General features: G+C 41.3%; 1 pseudogene; it reads right to left on the reverse strand.

Annotated features, from left to right (window-relative positions):
* Positions 1–221: 221 nt before the first annotated feature.
* LOC126595262 (acyl-CoA-binding domain-containing protein 4-like) lies at positions 222–4,659 on the reverse strand (annotated as a pseudogene).
* Positions 4,660–19,460: the final 14,801 nt, after the last annotated feature.

Here is a 19,460-nt window from a genome sequence, read left to right on the forward strand (position 1 = left end):
TAAGATATTCAAGTCCGTTCTTTGTTTCTACAGACTAGAAAGGTTTCCTAGGAGTAGGTGCTCGGTTCTCCATAGACTGCAATCTTTGTTTGAGATGGAAAACTTCAACCTGCACGGCGACAAGTAGAGGATGTCGATTGTGGCTTACTAAATAAAGAACTAAACCGTTGACATATAGATTTTGTAAGGTATAGAGGCAACTTAATTCAGTAGTTAGCGAAAATTTCATACCTGTAGTTGGAATGACCTTGCTCGTTCTCCGGCAAGGACTCCTCTAGTTGAATGGAGCTCCTGCATTATATATTTAATCACCCCGAGTAGTTTGTCAGCAGCTTCCCGGCTGGCCAACGTAGCAGCTAACTGCCCTTGTAAAATTTCATTCTTTCTTATTAGTGCGGCCATCTTCGATTCATCATACTTGAAGGAGTTGATAGGGCCCCCAGTTTACTATCATTTTGTGGGAACACGGCATCGTCGTTATCAGTTGAAAGCATTGTTCTGAAAATCCCCGCCTAGCACCGCCTAAGCCCCGTCTAAGCGCTAGGCGGTTGGCCACCGTTCCGATTAATGCTTAAGTGTTTGAAAATTAAGAAAGGGCGCCTATACCTACTGAGGCGGCCACCTAGACCGCCTAGGCACCCGCCTAACCCGCCTAGATCCGCCTAAACACCTGCATAGGTTGCGACTCACTTAGATAGAAAATAGATAACTTTCATTTTGCATTTTATTTTTCCAATAAATTGCAAGAGACTTGTTGAATACTTAAAGGAACACACATTATATACTTGTTCTCCATGTTTTCATTATGTTCCAGTAGCTCATAATATATATGTCATTCAATTTTGTAATTTATGATGAAATCATATATGTTTTAAGTATAAACAAACACTTATTTAAAAGAAATATAATATATTTAATTAAATCCGCCTAGTAGGCCTAGGCGCCCACTTAGACCCCGCCTGGCTGCCTAGGCGCTAGGCTCCAGCCCGCCGCCTGATTAACGTCTAGAGTCTTTTAGAACCTTGGTTGAAAGGTTTCAGTTCCATGATGGTGAGGTTTTGAATTTTCAAAATCATATTCAGAAAGCATCTCCTTCGAAAAGTGTCTACCTCCAAATATGTTAGTCTGGACTCCTGAATCAGATTGACTGGTTTTCTTTTTCTGGTGGCTGAAATCAACATAATATAATGTCATTAAACCTCAAACTATGTTACGTTAAATGACAAATGACTGGGCACGGGGAAACAGATTTTAAGGCGGGCGGTTCCCAGCAGCCATGCGACATCCAAGGAACACCAAAGAAGAACTTCTGAAGTTTACCTGCAAGAAAGAACTTTCATCTTCGGAACTCTTTGCCACCTTAACAGTTGTGTGGTATTCTTCTTCATCGTGGAATTATTTCCTGAGGGAAACATTGCCAGAAACGGGATTTGGATCAACAAGCAAGGACTCTGACAAAGATTTTCTTCCAGAACCATCTTGTTCAATTTCAGATGCAAGATTTTGTCTGGTAACCGAATTAACTGAACGCTGGGAAGAACCATTACTCAGTTGACCGCCCAAGCCAGTGGATGATAAGCGTTTCCTGGGTAGTAAAGTCGCAGGGCCTTTGCTGGGAAAAGATCGACGACTCATGGATGATTCATTTTTTTCCATGGTCAGTACTTCAACCTGTAACATAAAAGTTGAGGTAATGAGGTTAGGTTTCATCAGAATTCAACTGAAGTCTAAAACAGAAGGACGAGTTTCTAATAACCTGATTTGTTGGTTCCTTTCTGCATCCCCTAAAAGAAACAAGAAAATCCTTTTCCTTGTGTTGCACGAGCTCTAGGCTGAAACCCTGAAAATATAACATAAGATTAGTGTTTAAAGTACCAGCCATGCTGCGTTATTTTAAAGGAAACCCTTGCTAAAACTACGCTATTCAAAGGAAAATAAGAAATCAACACCAATGAAAATTATGCCGCAGGTAAAAATCAGTGTTGCAAACCTTATTGGCGGTGATTGAAGGAGGCGATGCAGTGGCCACTGACCACTCAAGCTTCAAAATATCAAAGATCAGAGTCTCAGCATGTCCTGGAAGGATGAAATTTTTTTTCTTGGGACCGGAATACGAATGGTAGACCACGTGTTTTTATCTAAGTGGTGGGAAATTGTATTTTTTAAGTTATTAACTTTTTAACACATATATCCTACCATTTGTATAATGACACTTGGTGTACCACTTTGTGTTCCTATCAAACTGAAAAATCTCTCCTGGAAAGATTAAGGGAAAAACTGCCTTAGGTAAAATGCTTAGATATCAATGTTAACCAACAAGGTTCCAAGATTTTCAATTTTTATATTCGGTAAGTCAATACAAGGTGCTGGTGTTGCATCCTTTTTCAATGCTTCAAGCACTTACGAGGCATACGTTTTTTCCTGCTTCCACCCCCAACAATATACCATTTGGTTCCACATAGGACGCCACAGCAACCAGCTCTTGGAGATGGACGGAAACCTCGTTTCTTTATTCTTGATCATTCCATCTGAGAAAAAAAGCCATGCCATTGGTAAACTTTACATTCTCATCCATAAAGAGATGAAATATCTGGCTGCATAATCCGGCAGTTTAAAAGATACAAGAATGAGAAAGAATTCACTCGCAGTTTCAAATTCCATCGAACACAAATGATTCAAAGTCTTGGATTTTGATGTGCCTCCAAATATAAAAAGAGTTTTATCATCATAAAGAGCTGCTACGTGGTTGGACCTCGCAGATGCTCCTGTTCCGCTGCACGTATATTAAGCTATAACAAAGTTGAGACAAAATCTCTGTCGAAAAGACAACGGCGTCTACCAAACAAAAATGGAGAAAGGTTCATTAGCAAGCATGTGACACGCAATATTTGTTGTAGGTGGTTCCATCAAAGAACAATATCATCAAAATCCCACAACTTGAGAAAAACCCACTCACGTGCAATGAGGGGGTAGCCAGGTCAACGACTTCAGATCACACGTATGCAAATCGTTCAATTTCCTCCGTTTAGTATCTTCACCCCCAAATAGGATTAATGAAGAGCTTGCCGTAACTACAGTGTGGCCAGTGCGAGCAACCTGCCACGCGTGAGATATGTGGGGTGAGACTGTTTACCATTAACTTATCACTCCATTCAACAAAGGTAACTTTAATGAAAATCTTCCGATACTGTTCACTTTAACGAAAAATCACATTTTTACACTAAAAAGTCAATCATGGTACTATTCACTTTATCCTTTATTTGATCCTTATCGTTAAAACTCAAAATTTTCGAGTCATTTTTATTAGTTTTCCTTTAAACGGAATATTAGGCAACTAATTCACAATTCCTAAGCAAGACATAACTTACACACATGGTAAGAAAGGTGTACATAATTCTAACAATCTAGCAATTAGTTACACTTATTGGTTCTCTATAGTTTTATTCAGATATGGAACCACCGGATACATGTCCGTTTAGCATCTTCACCTAAAAATTTGCTCTTCTAGTCCTATTCAAGTGTTTATGTTTTGTGTCTTGATGTTTTTCAGCAATTGTTTACTATAATAAACTATATTTGTCTCCTACTTGTACGCCGTGAAACATACATACAAATACAACCAACAAAGAAAGATATCCTATCTGTGCATCATCTAGCAATTCATCCCCAGATTCACCACCAACCACTATCATCTTGTTCCCAAATACAGCAGCCGCATGCTGTTTGAGAAAAATTATAATAAAGCTTTAGCTTTCACCAACATCATCCCGCATTAACCAGATCAATGCACCATATGAACACAATCACAAGAATAAATAATAACAATGTACATTGAAGCTGGGTGTAGGCTTGTCCTGTTAGACTATAGGTTTTGTGCTGTGATTCAATGGAGTTTGTATGAATTTCTGGAAGAAAGAAGAATGAAAGTTGCAGAGAGCATTTACAGTGATGAGTGCAAAACTGATTTCATTGCTTCCATTATTCTCTCTACACTGCAATCAGATATTACCATTGTAACTGAACCACTCTCTCTCCTCTAACAGAAAGAAATGATCTCAACCCTCCATGTCATCTATCCTATGAGATAGTTATATGTGGCACACAATATCACTTTCAACTTAATCTAGAGCATCCATTTAGAATATGATCCAAGGGCTCTGATTAAAACAAGCAAAATGGCTAAACCTATTTCTACTAATACACTTACACACTAACACTCCCTTCTAAGTTTTTAGCAGAAATCACCTCCAAAGCTTTCCTCAAGTACTCAAATCGATCTCGATCCCTTGCCAAGGCCTTTGTAAATATATCTGCAATTTGCTCCTTAATGTTGCAATACACCAGATCAATCTCACCATTATGCAATGCATCTTTGATGAAATGAAACCTTCTGTTGATATGCCTTGTCTTATGATGTGCCACTGGATTCTTCGAAATTGCTATGGCAGAGGTGTTATCACATAAAATCTGAGTTGGCTTCACTTGTTCCTCACCAAAGTCTGAGACAACAAACCTTAACCAGATGGCTTGTGCAGTTGCTTTTGCAGCACTTACATACTTTGCCTCTGTAATGGACAATGCTACACTACTTTGTTTGATTAAGGCCCAAGAAAATGCTCCATAACCAAAACTAAAAGCATAACCCGAAGTACTTTTCATGTTATCTTCACTCCTTGCCTAGTCACTTTCACAATAGCCAATAAGCACAACATCTTTTCTTTTCTCATATGCAATTCCATAGTCCAGTGTTCCTTGGATATACCTCAACACCCTATTTGCAGTTCCTATGTGCTTTTTGGTTGGATTATGCAAGAATCTTGCTAGCAAACTTGCAGCAAACATAATATCAGGTCTAGTAGCTTATAAGTATAACAGACTACCAACAATCTTTCAATAAAGACTTTCATCAGCCATCTCACTCCCTATTTGTACCATACTTGACCAATCCCGAAACTACTGAGTACCGGTCAACGTTATATTGTCAAGGACCCAGAAGAGTTTCCCTCCAACCAGGAGGCCAATCACAGCACGACACTTGTCGACATCAGAAGCCAATCATAGCGCGACACGTGTCAACATCAGAAGCCAATCACAACACGACACGTGTCAATGTCAGAATGAAACTAGAAACTCTCTTCTATAAATAGAGATCATTCTCTCACAATATTTCCTAATGTCATTTGTACTAAATCATTCACTAGTACTCACTAAAGGAGAGCTTGAACCTATGTACTTGTGTAAACCCTTCACAATTAATGAGAACTCCTATACTCCGTGGACGTAGCTAATCTGGGTGAACCACGTACATTTTGTGTTTGCTTCCATGTCCCTATCCCTTTACATACTTATCCACACTAGTGACCGGACCAATCTAGCGAAGGTCACAAACTTAACACTCTCTGTTGTACCAAAGTCCTCACTGATTTTGTGCATCAACATTTGGCGCCATCTGTGGGAAAGACACTTATTCCCAATCTCTTCAGCTTTGTCAAACTGGTTTCCACCATTCGTACACTCACTTTTGACCAGGCATCCCTCTCCAACATGGGGAGCGAAGGAAGCCACAACACACAGAATGAGACCCCTCTTGCACCTAGTGCGAAGCAACGAAAGAAGGAAGGAAAGAGGGTTGCTCTTCAAGCTAAAGTCGATGAGCTAGAAGCTCAAAACAACAAGATAGCAATAAAGAATGAGGTCCTCCAGGAGCAGTATGAGAAGTTATTTGAGACGTTCCACGAAACTATGCGTACTCAAACACGTAAGCTTGTTGCCCCTGTGGACATCAACCATCATCTGGATGCCCTCCCAGCACGGAGGGTCACCTTCCTTCGACATGGGTGTCCCTGATGAGGAGCAAGCTAATCATCAAAACATTGATCAACATGAGACTTTTCTCGACTCAGCTGCTTCGACCCAAAACAGGAGAAGTGGAGGAAGACACCTCCTTGCAGAAAGGTTGGAAAGATTGAAAGCCATTTATCGTGACTGCCGAGACTTCCTAAAGCAACGTCGAGAGAATCCTCTCCACATATGCTCGAAGATCAATGACTCAAGGGTTTCTGAAAGACTTGGTCCCCTCCCACAACCCAGGCCAACTGCCAATCTAGGGAAGGAACGACATGTCCTAGTGGAACATGAAGGTACATGGGACTCTGAGGTATTCCGACAGACTCGCCCTAGAAGTCAGTATGGTGAGTCCAAGGAAAAATCACACACCTTTGCTCAAACTTTCCTACTTCCAAGAGGCGATGAAGACTTACGAAAGAAAATACCAATGGTACATGACTCCACTTAAGACCCCCTTATCCTACAGTTTCTTGAGGAAGTAAACAAGTTGAAAGCTGAACGTCAGACTGAGATACCTGACTGGAACCAACCCAGGCCTGGCCTTCTCATAAGGAGGATCCTCGACACCCCCCTTCAAGCAAAGACAAAACAAAAGCTTGGTTTACAACTCTATACTGGAAGGGAAGACCCAATTGAACACATTAACCTCTTTGAGTCCACCATGGCATATCGACGAAGAGTGATGTCTTCTCTTCCCCTCCACCCTCTTTGGCGGAGCTCTAAACTGGTATTGCCGTCTTCCACCTAAGATAGTAGACTCATTTGAGGAACTGAGGAAACTATTTGTCTCTCAACAAATCTTCCAGACCGATCACTTACATTCTATAGATGACTTGTACACTATTTGCCAGAAGCTGGACGAGTCACTACGAGAGTATGCTGGTCGTTTCAGCCATGAGTATTCTCGCTGCGCTGAGGCGGATGACAATACCGCCCTCAAGGCCTTCACGGAAGGCCTACGTGATTGTTTCTTCAAGTACATGATCAATGCCAACACTTGGAAGACTTACTCTGAGGTGATGGCACACGCTTACAACCATGCCTCCGTCGAGGCAAGGACATATCAAGGGAAACCCCCCACAACCACCCCTTATCAGCAAGTAGGGATTGGAAGCCAGATCCAACCAAATGAGAAGACCTCGACCTTCCAAACGACAGTGGTGCCTCCCCCTGCCTTACTTAATACTTTGCCAAGTCAATAGACATATCAATCTCAAGGCAAAAGGAAAGATTTTCATCCTCACCAGTCTCATTTTAGCAAAAAGAGTAAGGGATACTACTGCGATAACCAAGGGTATCGCCATGATAATCCCCAAACTCAGGCAGTTAACACAATGGGTCAAGCACGTGTCAGGACAGCCCATACCCCGAGGTATGAGGCATACACATCTTTGAATGCCACATGCGTGGCCATTTACCCCACGCCAAGGTATGAGGTATAGCACATCTGATACCGAAGCCAAAGTCGAGGCACCTGGATTATAAGCCCATGAAGAACACGGGCACGTTTTGCTGCTACCACGAGCATAACGGCCATAACGGCGAGAAATGTATCACCCTTCGTGATCATATTGAAGTTTTGGCACGTGAATGAAAAATTAATCAATTCCTCATTCACCCTCCAATGGGTAACCGTAACCAATGCTAGGTGAATGTGATATATTCCATAAGTGGTGGCACACCCATATCTAAATCTTCCAACAGGGCCATGAAAAATAGTGAACATGCTTTAAGGTCTAACCACCAAGTGTTTCACGTGGAAGACGTCAGGGGAGGTAAGTATCAAAAGCCTAACTAGGAGCCAGTATGTTTCTACCCTGAGGAAGAAAGAGGTATCATTTACCCTCACAACAACACACTGATTGTGGAAGCTCACATAGCCAACTTTGAAGTACGACGAATCCTGGTAGACACGGGGGCTTTGGTTAATATCATGTTTGCTGAAGCTTTCAGGGCACTTAATGTAGCTGAACACTTGCTCGATCGCTCGATTTCCCCTCTAATAAGCTTCTTCGGTGATATCGTGCAACCTTTGGGGAGCATACACTTACCTTTCACCATTGGTACAGGCCCTTACATAGCTACCATTACCACTAACTTCCTGGTGGTTGATTGCCCAACGACATACAATGTCATCTTCGGACGCACAGACATCAATGATCTCAAGGCCATGGTATCCACACATATGTTGTTGATGAAATTTCCAACCCTCTATGGCAATGGTTACATCAGAGGAGATCAACTTAGTGCACGATCATGTTACAACACTTCGGTCAAGCAACAACACCTGCATGTGCCTAAGGAAACCATTTCTATACATGACCAAGTCATAAAGACCAGCCCAGACAAAGCCAACTTGGATCTTCACGGTGGCAACAGTCAACCTGACGATCCTCGAGATGACTCTTTCACCCAGCAAGCACAACCCGCTGAAGAGTTGGAGAAGGTCTTTATCTCAAAAGATTATCCAGATCGCATGGTGAAGATTGGCACCACTTTGTCACTACCCATTCGGTTGGCATTGATCTCGTTTTTGCAAGAGAACATTGAGGTCTTTGCCTGGTCATACGAGGACATGCCAGACATCTCTCCCGATATCATCTATCATCGCATAAGTATTGACCCCAAGACCAAGCCAATGAGATAGAAGCGAAGATTTTATGACGCTGAACGGTACGAGGCAATGAAGGCAGAAGTTGAAAAACTCAAAGGCATAAGCTTCGTCCGCGAAGTCAATTATCCAACGTGGGTAGCAAATGTTGTCCTTGTTAAGAAGAATCCGACCAAGGATCTCCTACTCCAAAAAGTCTTGTGGAGAATGTGCGTCGATTACACCGACCTAAACAAAGGATGCCCGAAGGATAGCTTTCCTCTTCCTCTCATAGACAGACTTATAGACTCTACGGCAGGGTGTGGACTCCTAAGCTTCATGGATGCTTACTTAGGATACAACCAAATCCTTATGAACCCTCCAACCAGGTGAAGAATGAACTCATCTTCATGCCACTAACCAGGTGATGAAATGTACAACCCGTACTCTCCTTCATGCCACCAACTAGGTGATGAAATGTACAACCCGTACTCTAATATCATTTGGCAACTTACCATTTATGCCACCAACCAGGTGAAGAAGGAACTCATCCTCGTGCCACCAACCAGGTGATGAAATGTGATGAAAGGTGATGAAGGAACTCACATTCATACCACCAACCAAGTGATGAAAGCAATTCACCATTCATTACACCTACTAGAAGACGAGTGGTACAACTTGTATATGTGAACTCCTAGCATTCACAAATAATCAAAAACCCTCAAGCTTGACAACTCAACTAGGGGAGCACTTATGCCCAACAAGAGTTATAGTCACCAACAAAGTCTTATTGCAAGCCAACAACTTCAGTGTATGGCATACGAAGATCAAGCTATTAAGCCCTCTTGCATCTGCTTCAAACATTTCCCCTCTGTAACAATGCAAACATTACAACTTGTAGAAAGCTTCACACACTCTTGATCAAGACAATGTGAAGCAAAAACAATTTATGGTGCCAACAAGAGCTTCATCAAAGGAGTTCAACCACAATTCTCAAAAGCTTCACACACTCTTGATAAAGACAGTGTGAAGCAAAACCAATTTATGGTGCCAACAAGAGCTTCATCAATGGAGGGCAACCACAATTCTCAAAAGCTTCACACACTCTTGATCAAGACAGTGTGAAGCAAAACCAATTTGTGGTGCCAACAAGAGCTTCATCAAAGGAGTTCATCCATAATTCTCAAAAGCTTCACACACTCTTGATCAAGACAGTGTGAAGCAAAACGAATTTATGGTGCCAACAAGAGCTTCATCAATGGAGGGCAACCACAATTCTCAAAAGCTTCACACATTCTTGATCAACATAATGTGAAGCAAAACCAATTTATGGTGCCAACAAAAGCTTCATCAAAGGAGTTCAACCACAATTCTCAAAAGCTTCACACACTCTTGATCAAGACAATGTGAAGCAAAACCAATTTATGGTGCGAATAAAAGCTTCATCAATTGAGGGCAACTACAATTCTCAAACCTTTGAAGCAAATTCAAGACTGTTCGAAGCAAATTCAATTTATATGGTTTATCCAAACCTTCGACTACTACAAGGTGTGGCTTGCATCACAATCTCTTGCTTAACAATGTGGAAGCAAAATTTGTATATGTTGTCTCTCCCACATTTTCAAATTTCTAGTTTCCCAAAAAAAAGAAAAAAAAGAAAGAAAGGGAAATTCAACAAAGCTTCATCAATGGAGGACAACTACAAATTCTCAAAAGCTTCACACTATCTTGATCAAGATAGTGTGAAGCAAAATCAATTCATGGTACCCAAAAAAAGCTTCAACTCCAAAGCTTCACCTACAAAGCTTCAACACAAAAGCTTCACCAACAAAAGCTTCACCAACAAAAGCTTCATCAATAGAGGACAACTACAAATTCTCAAAAGCTTCACATTATCTTGATCAAGATAGTGTGAAGCAAAATCAATTCATGGTACCCAACAAAAGCTTCAACTCCAAAGATTCACCTACAAAGCTTCAACTCCGGAGCTTCACCTACAAAAGCTTCAACACAAAAGCTTCACCCAAAAAAGCTTCAACACAAAAGCTTCACCAATAAAAGCTTCATCAATGGAGGACAACTACAAATTCTCAAAAGCTTCACACTATCTTGATCAAGATAGTGTGAAGCAAAATCAATTCATGGTACCCAACAAAAGCTTCAACTCCAAAGCTTCACCTACAAAGCTTCAACTCCAAAGCTTCACCTACAAAGCTTCAACTCCAAAGCTTCACCTACAAAAGCTTGACCCACAAAACTTCACCCACAAAAGCTTCACCTACAAAAGTTTCACCTACAAAAGCTTCACACTATCTTGATCAAGATAGTGTGAAGCAAAATCAATTCATGATGCCCAATAAAGCTTGACCTACAAAAGCTTGACCCACAAAAGCTTGACCCATAAAAGCTTGACCCACAAAAGCTTCACCTACAAAAGCATGACCCAAAAAAGCTTGGTCCACAAAAGCTTCATCCACAAAAGCTTCACCTACAAAACTTCAACACAAAAGCTTCACACTATCTTGATCAAGATAGTGTGAAGCAAAATCAATTCATGGTGCCCAACAAAGCTTCAACCTCAAAGCTTCAACACCAAAGCTTCACCTACAAAGCTTTAAAATATATATATATATATATATTTTTTTTTTTTATCGAAAATTCAAAAATTCGGAAATTCGAAAGTTCAAAAATTCGGAAATTCAAAAATTCGAAAATTCGAAAAAAAAAATCGCCTAGGCCTCATCTTCTTTGGCCTAACAACTTTCATAACAAATATATATAAAGAAGGAGTTTGGGGCTACCACTTAGAAAGGAAATGCCTCATTCGTCAACTCCCTCGACCAGAGACTTGGGGGACTCCTACCATATGCTACTGCACCTTGATACTCAGAAGTCTCACGACCACTCAGTGACTTGGATTTTTCAAGTCTCCAACCGAGAAGTTTTCCTTACTCGGGAAATTAAGGGAGCATTACCTCAACATACATGCTTCACTCTCAAAGCTTCAACATACAAGCTTCAACAAAAGAAAAAACTCAAAGAAATTAGTGAAGAAGGCCTTGGTGTATTTAACACAATACGTTGAAATGAAGCAAAACTTGTTTATTGATATCTCCGATAAGTTAAAAATATGTACATATACATGAATCAAAATAAACAAACAAGAGGGAGCCTTCACAAAGGTTGCTCATGAGAAGTCTCAGCAGTCAGCAGAGCCCCAAAAAGAGTAGGCACTGGAGGGTGATCATTCGGAGCCACAGTACTGGGCAGAACCCCAGAAGGATGAGGCACCGAAGGTTGATCATTTGGAGCTTCATTACGCGGTACAGCCCCAGAAGACGAAGACAATAAATGCCTTTGGAACAAACCCACAAACCTCTGATGATCAAGCAAAATCTGACCATCAGATTCTTGCAACTGGTCAAGCTTCCTCTTCATGTTTGTAGCATAGTCATGTGCGAGCATGTGCAACTGTTTATTCTTATGCTTGAGCCCTCTGATCTCCTATTTGAAACTTATCACTTCAGATGCCAATGATTCAACTTGGCAAGTTCGAGCAAATAGGCGATGGGCCATATTAGACACATAACCTGCACATTGAACACTGAGAGCCAGAGAATCCTTAACAGCCAACTCATTAGACTGTTTGGAAAGTAGTCTGTTATCTTTAAGAGTGAGAAGGTTCCTAGCCACCACCGTAGCTGTCATATCATTCTTCATCACAGAGTCCCCAACGGTAAGAGGACCAGTAGGGGATAAGAAAGATGGGCGCCATATGTTGTCTTGAGAAGGCATAGCTGCCTCTTCACCAAAGTTCAAGTCAAAACGACGGTCGGATGGGCCAGACATTCTCAGAAATGATGAAGGAGAAATGAGGTGCAATAAATCTCTGAAGTAAGGGGAAAATTCCTACAAGCAATAACTCTCCGAATGTACTTCTTGCAGACAATTGGTGCCCTTATAAAAGAAAGGGCAACAGGGTCGTTAGTTCAAGAATCAAAGATGCACCACTCTCCGGATTCCGAAGAGGCACCACTTCTCACACGCAACATCAGCTCATCGGGTACCACATATAACTTTGCCAAAGATCTCTGACAAAGTTTAGACACATAAATTTTGAAGGTCCAGCTACCCTACTATTACCCACAGGGGTAAAGGAACAGCACCACTGCTTGATAACTAGAAAGTCCCAATGTGTGTCAACCTCCATGCTCCGTGGCAAGGCAGACTGGCAAAAATGCCCAACCTTTACTCACATTCGAGAAAACACTCCCAACAAGATTGCTTGCTCAAAAATCGAAGAGGAACCACTCTCCGAATCTCGAGAGCCAGACTCCCAACATGATTACTTTATCAAAAATCAAAGAGACACTGCTATCCGAATCTCAAGAGTCAGACTCCCAACAGGATTGCTTTATCAAGAATTGAAGAGGCACCGTTATCTAAATCTCGAGAGTCAGATCCCTGACAGGATTGCTTGTTCGAAAACCGAAGAGGCACCACTATTCAAACTTCGAGAGCCAGATTTCCTTGGATAATGTTTGTTTGCAATCTTTACACGCAACATCAGCTTTCCAGATACCACAGACCATTTTTTCAATGTGCTCTGACAAAGTTAAAACATGTGAAGCTTGCAGCTCCCACTACATTGTTATGACCAAGAAGGGTAAAGGAATAACATTATTACTTGCTTAAAAATCGAAAAGGCACCGCCCTCCGAATCTCGAGAGCCAGACTCCCAATAGGATTACTTTCTCAAAAATCAAAGAGGCACTGCTCTTCGAATCTCAAGAGCCAGACTTCTAACAGGATTGCTTTCTCAAAAATCGAAGAGGCACCGTTCTCCGAATCTCGAGAGCCAGATCCCCGACAGGATTGCTTGTTCGAAAACCAAAGAGGCATCGCTCTCCGAACTTTGAGAATCAGATTTCCTTGGATAAAGTTTGTCTAGAATCTTCACACGCAACATCAGCTTTCCAGATACAGCATACCACTTTTTCAAAGTGCTCTGACAAAGTTAAAACACGTGAAGCTTGCAGCTCCCACTACATTGTTACGACCAAGAAGGGTAAATGAATAGCATTACTACTTGTTGTTAGGGAAACTCCTATATATGTTGACCTCCATCCTCTACTGACAGGCAGACCTGCAAAAATGCTCAACCCTTCCTCATATCTGAGAGGGCACTCCCAACGAAGCCTCTCGAAATACTCAGCTTTCTTCCCCCCAATAATACCTATGTAAACTAGCCACACTAGAGCAAGAGTATCTCATATCATGCTTTTTCCCTATCTTTTCCTTTGCCCTTGTTTTTACCTGCAAGACAAGGAGAAAAAGAACAATCAGTCAGCACTTGGAATCAAGCTTCCAGTCAGGAACTGACTGCCTGAAACCCCTTACATGACTACTTACCCGGCATTGCTCTCAAGTATTCATCTTCAACATCTTATGCTTCTAGAAAAGATACCACATCTGTCTGAAGAACAGATAGGGCAAGTGAGAAGGATATAAGGAAACATGTGGAGACAAGCGCAATAGAACACGTGCTGATTCATCCACCACTTCATCAACAGAAAAAGTATCCCATATCATCAAGGTCGAACGCACTCTTGATTTGATGAACTTGTTTTGACCCTCAAATTCTTGAGTCGGCCTTATACTCTAAAGGAAACCAGAAAACCCTCCAGCCCAGTTCAAGAATAAGCCTGTGGAAAGTTACTTCTTTAAAAGCAAAAGTATCTCATATCATCTCTTCTCCATTTGCTTCTCCTTATCCTTGTTGCTGTTTACGACACAAGGAGAATGAGAACAATCAACCGGAAGCTGAAGTTGAACCTCCGATCCAGGTTGTTTGCTTGGAAGTCTGATTGCTTACCTTGTCTGTTACCTCTTTCGGCAAATCTCTTAGCTCGGCGACTTGATGGACTCCTACTATAGGGTTTTGTAACGCACTTGACCAAACCCGAAACTACAAGTAAGCTTCAAGTGAAATTGATATATTACCTTGTGCATCTTCATCGGTTAAGGATACCATCCTTGGATGGAGGAAAAGTACTTCCAAAGAAGATGCCACATCTACGTATGAGACAGATAAGGCAAGTGAAAATGATACCACACTTCGGTACTTAGAAGTTTCGTGATTACTCAATGGCTTGGATCTTGTAAGTCCCCAACCGAGGAGCTTCCCTCGCTCGGGAACTTAGAGGAGCACTGTTTGTACCATACTTGACCAATCTCGAAACTACTGAGCACCAGTCAACGTTATACTGTCAAGGACCCAGAAGAGTTTCCCTCCAACCAGAAGGCCAATCACAGCGTGACACGTGTCGACATCAGAAACCAATCATAGCGCGACACGTGTTAACATCAAAAGCCAATCACAACACGACACGTGTCAATGTCAAAATGAAACTAGAGACTCTCTTCTATAAATAGAGATCATTCTTTCACAATATTTCCTTATGTCATTTGTACTAAATCATTCACTAGTACTCACTAAAGGAGAGCTTGAACCTATGTACTTGTGTAAACCCTTCACAATTAATGAGAACTCCTCTACTTCGTGGACGTAGCCAATCTGGGTGAACCACGTACATCTTGTGTTCGCTTCCCTGTCCCTATCTATTTACATACTTATCCATATTAGTGACCAGAGCAATCTAGTGAAGGTCACAAACTTAACACTTTCTGTTGTACCAAAGTCCTCACTGATTTTATGCATCAACACTCCCATTAACTTTGCTTAACTTTTCATTTGCTGCAAGTGGAGTTGCAACATGTTTGCAATCCTTCAATCCAAGCTTCTCCAGCAGAGTCTTTGCATATTCCTTTTGATGCAGGAAGATGCAATCTTTTGTTTGAATTACTCTAAGCCCCAAGAAGTGATGCAACATACCCATATCCGACATCTCATATTTTCTCATCATTTCTGCTTTAACATCCATCAATACACTAGAACTCCCTGTGTATATGATGTCATCCACATACAAGGAAACAATAAGAATTTCTACCTCAGTTGCCTTGATGTAAAAAGAGTTGCCTCACTTAGACTTTTATGAAAGCTAACATTACAAAAATAAGAGTCCATCTCTTTATACTAGAACCTTGGTGCCTGTTTCAAACCATATAAGCTTTTTTTTAGCTTGTAAACCTTATCCTCTTTACATGATATCATAAATCCAAGTGGTTGGTCCATACACACTTCTTAATTTAGAACCATATTCAAGAATGCAGATTTCATATCAAGTTGGAACAACTTCCACCCTTTCTGTGCAGCTAAACCAATTAGAGTTATAATGGTATCAAGCCTTGCCACAGGGGCAAATGTCTCATTGAAATCAACCTTAGGCTTTTGAGGGTACCCATTTGCGACCAGTCTTGCCTTATTCTTTTGTATGGATCAATTTAGGTTCAATTTTGTCTTGTAGATCAACTTGACACCAACTACTGGTTTATCAAATGGTCTGTCAACAAGTTTCAAAGTGCAATTATTCTTTATCATAGCAATTTTTTCCTCCATTGCCTTCTACATGAGTCATCTTTGTCTGTCTCCTCAAAACTCCTAGGCTCAACTATACACAGATTTCATTTGCATACACTTCTATCAAACTCTTAAATTTTAGTAGAGTGTGATCATATTGTTGGGGGCCTGTGCTATTCTGCATTGAGACCAATCTTGAACCATTTTCAATTAATTCACAAGTTTTAGATGCTGGTATCAGAGACTCATCATTTACATTACTTATGTCACTTGAACTTCATTCTTCCCTTTGTTCACAGAGATCTACATCAGTTATTGGTACACTGATATTCTTCTCACATTGACATTTCCAATCCCATCAAGCATTTTCATCAAATATAGCATCCCTTGATACAATCATCTTCTTTGAATCAAGGTCATAAAGTCTATAACCTTTCTCACATGTACCATACAAAAAAAAAATGCATTTAACACTGGTTTCATCCAACTCCTGTCTGAGATGACTTGGAATGTGAGCATAACATATTGAACCAAAGACTTTTAAGTGCTTAATTTCATACTTCCACTATAAGCCTTAAAATGAGTCTTTTTGTCAAGAGACTTAGTGGGACACCTATTCAAGATGTACACTGCTATGTTGAAAGCTTCAGCCTAAAATTCAAATGGAACCCTCTTTTCAAACAGTATGCATTTTGCCATTTCTACATGGTTCTGTTCTTCCTTTGAATTACACCATTTTGCTGAGGTGTATAAGCAGTGTAAGCTATATTTTCATGCCCATTTCTTCACAAAACTCACTGAATTCAACAGATGTGTACTCCACTCCTCTATCACTCCTCAACCTTTTCAACTGATATCCACTTTGTAACTCAACTATGGCCTTAAACTTCCTAAATATACCAAACACTTCTGACTTGTATCTTAAGAAATAGACCCATCACATTCTTGTGCAATCATCTATAAAGGTAAGGAAATACCTATTCCCAGCCTTTGTAGGAGTTTGCATAGGTTCACAGATGTTAGAATGAAAAAGTTATAAAGGGAGAGATGCCCTCCATGGTGCTTCCTTTGGAAATGCATATCTGCAATGCTTCATAAACGCATCCTTCACATATCTCATCTGTCACTTTGAGTTCAGGTAATCCCAGCACCATATCTTGTTCTTTGAGTTGTCTCATATTGCCCATATTCAAGTGTCCTAGGCTCACACCAGCTTTTAGAGCAATCTGCATCTCAAGTTGGAGTTTCAAGGGAAAACTTCTATTTCCTTTCATTGGTATCTTGGCTACCAAGTTTGACAGAGAGCAATTGTGGAACCAAAAAAAAAAAAATCAATGGAGGGGACACGTGGATTTTTTGGGTTAAAAAGACAAATTACCCTCGAGGCACACCGGGATTCCCACGCACAAGCAGCAGACAATAACGACTCAATCAAGGAAGAGTCAAAGGTGATCAAAATGGTATTTATTCAAAACTCTTTCATCATTCCTCATCAAATCCCCACTCAAAAGGTAACTCCCAATTTTCCTATTCTAATTGTGATTAATTACCAAATTAATTGCAAGATATTATTTGACATAATATCTTGCAATTATATTAAAAACAAAAACCACCATAAGTGGCCGGTCCATATTTCTCCAAATAGGGCCGGCCACACCCCTACATATAGTCCCATTTTTTTCTCTAAAAAGCTAAGTTCATTCTCTCCCCAAAAATTCCTAAACACTTTTTCTTTCAAATTCTAACCTTGGCGTCAGAGATTCTTCGGCCAAAGGCCCTCATTCATAGTGGGCATAGGTGGCTTTTGGCCTTAATCTTAGGTGTTATTATTTTGCAGGTGCATTTTTGTCAAAGGTGAAGATGGCAGAAATTTGCATCCACAAATTGGTGCTTTCATTGAGAGTTTGATTCACATGCTCGAAGAAGACTTTCGCATTCAAAGTTTCTCTCATTTGTAAATTTTTCATACTTTCTTATTCTTAGAATTTTTTAAGTTTTTTGAATAAACGTGAGAAAAAAAATACAATGATGGGAAATTCAGAAACCACGACAAACGGAACTTCCTACGTTCAAAGATTCAGATCAAATGATGGAGGACGAGACGTAGCCCCACCACGACGATCCATGAGGCTCAATATAATGGCAAGATGAGCAACTTTGCCACCAAGGAACACCACCACCATGGCAGCCATGAGGATCACCGTGGCAGTGGGGAGTGGGCCAGCTCCATGGCAACAAACCCATGGTGAGCAAGGAGTAGTAAGGCAGCCAATAGCCTAGACCCAAGCCATTTTGAAGCAACAAGCCTAGGCGCTAGAAGCAGCACAAGCTACCGCTCTAGCAACGTAGGCCCAAGCCTCGTCCACTTGGCGTATGGCCCAATTTACAGCCCACGCTGCAAGGCAGCCGAGCCAGGCCTAGCGCGCCCGAGCCACAACCTCAATAGCGCAAGCCTAAGCAGCTGCAAAAGAAGAAGTAGCCCACTCCAACGGTCAAACCCATGACCCTCCTAGTAGCCCAAATCGATCCAAGATCGGTTTAACTGTCCCAACTTCATATTTCTGGACCGACAGTTGAACCATGAGGTATTTTCACCCCATTTCTTTACAGATTTGACATATCCTAACTTAAATCTCGCGTCTGGAGTCCATTACACTTCCACTACCCAATGAGATGCATACCGTCCAAGCTCTTCCAACCCAAATGGTGAACAACACGTGTCTCGACAAGTCATAGAGTTGACAAGAACCCTCACGCAGCAGACTATCTTGGTGAATCAGCTATTACAGTGTATCGAGATCGAGCGTTCCCCAGACGAGGTGTCCCGAAGTAGGACAAAGGCAGACGACGAACCTATCCAGTAGTGTCCCAGCAAGCAGTTACTCAACCAATCACGAACTGAGCATTCTAGTAGTGTACACTCCCAACTGGACCCCCAAGGTAGCATATACCCTCGTCTTAGCGTGCAGAGGAGTGTGCATTCTCAGTTAGGCCTACGAACGAGCATACATTCATGGTTAGGCTCACACTTTGATAATCAACATGAGCAACCTTCCAGACGAAGTGTTCATTCATGGCTAGGCTCGCAATGAGCATCATCCACCTTACATCGAAGTAGGCAGCACGAATGAGGGAAAAAAGATCTGGCTCAAGTTCAACCGGCAGCTTGCGAGAAATTCGCTCGCCTACTAAGAATGTACCACATGCATCGCAACCATGGCATAGTAAGTCGAACATATGGAAGAGCAGCCTAAACCAGTAGGTCATGATCGGGGGTAGCCAAAAGTTCCACTACCTAATAAAGCAAATTCAGAAAGAAGTAGAGAGACTCATTATCGAGCGATTATGCGATTTCCAATGCAACAAAGCTATTAATAAAGCGTTCCGACAAGACATGACCAACATAAATAGGTTACCCTTCATTGACACGATCGAACAGATAAAACTATCCCACATACATTGTCAAATACAAAGATTACTTATGTTATGACAAACGCAGTCGTTTAGCTTAATGGCGCGCCAGGGGCAAACAAGTATCAAAAG

This window comes from Malus sylvestris, chromosome 13 (genome assembly GCF_916048215.2).
Source record: "Malus sylvestris chromosome 13, drMalSylv7.2, whole genome shotgun sequence".
Classification (NCBI taxonomy): Eukaryota; Viridiplantae; Streptophyta; class Magnoliopsida; order Rosales; family Rosaceae; genus Malus; species Malus sylvestris.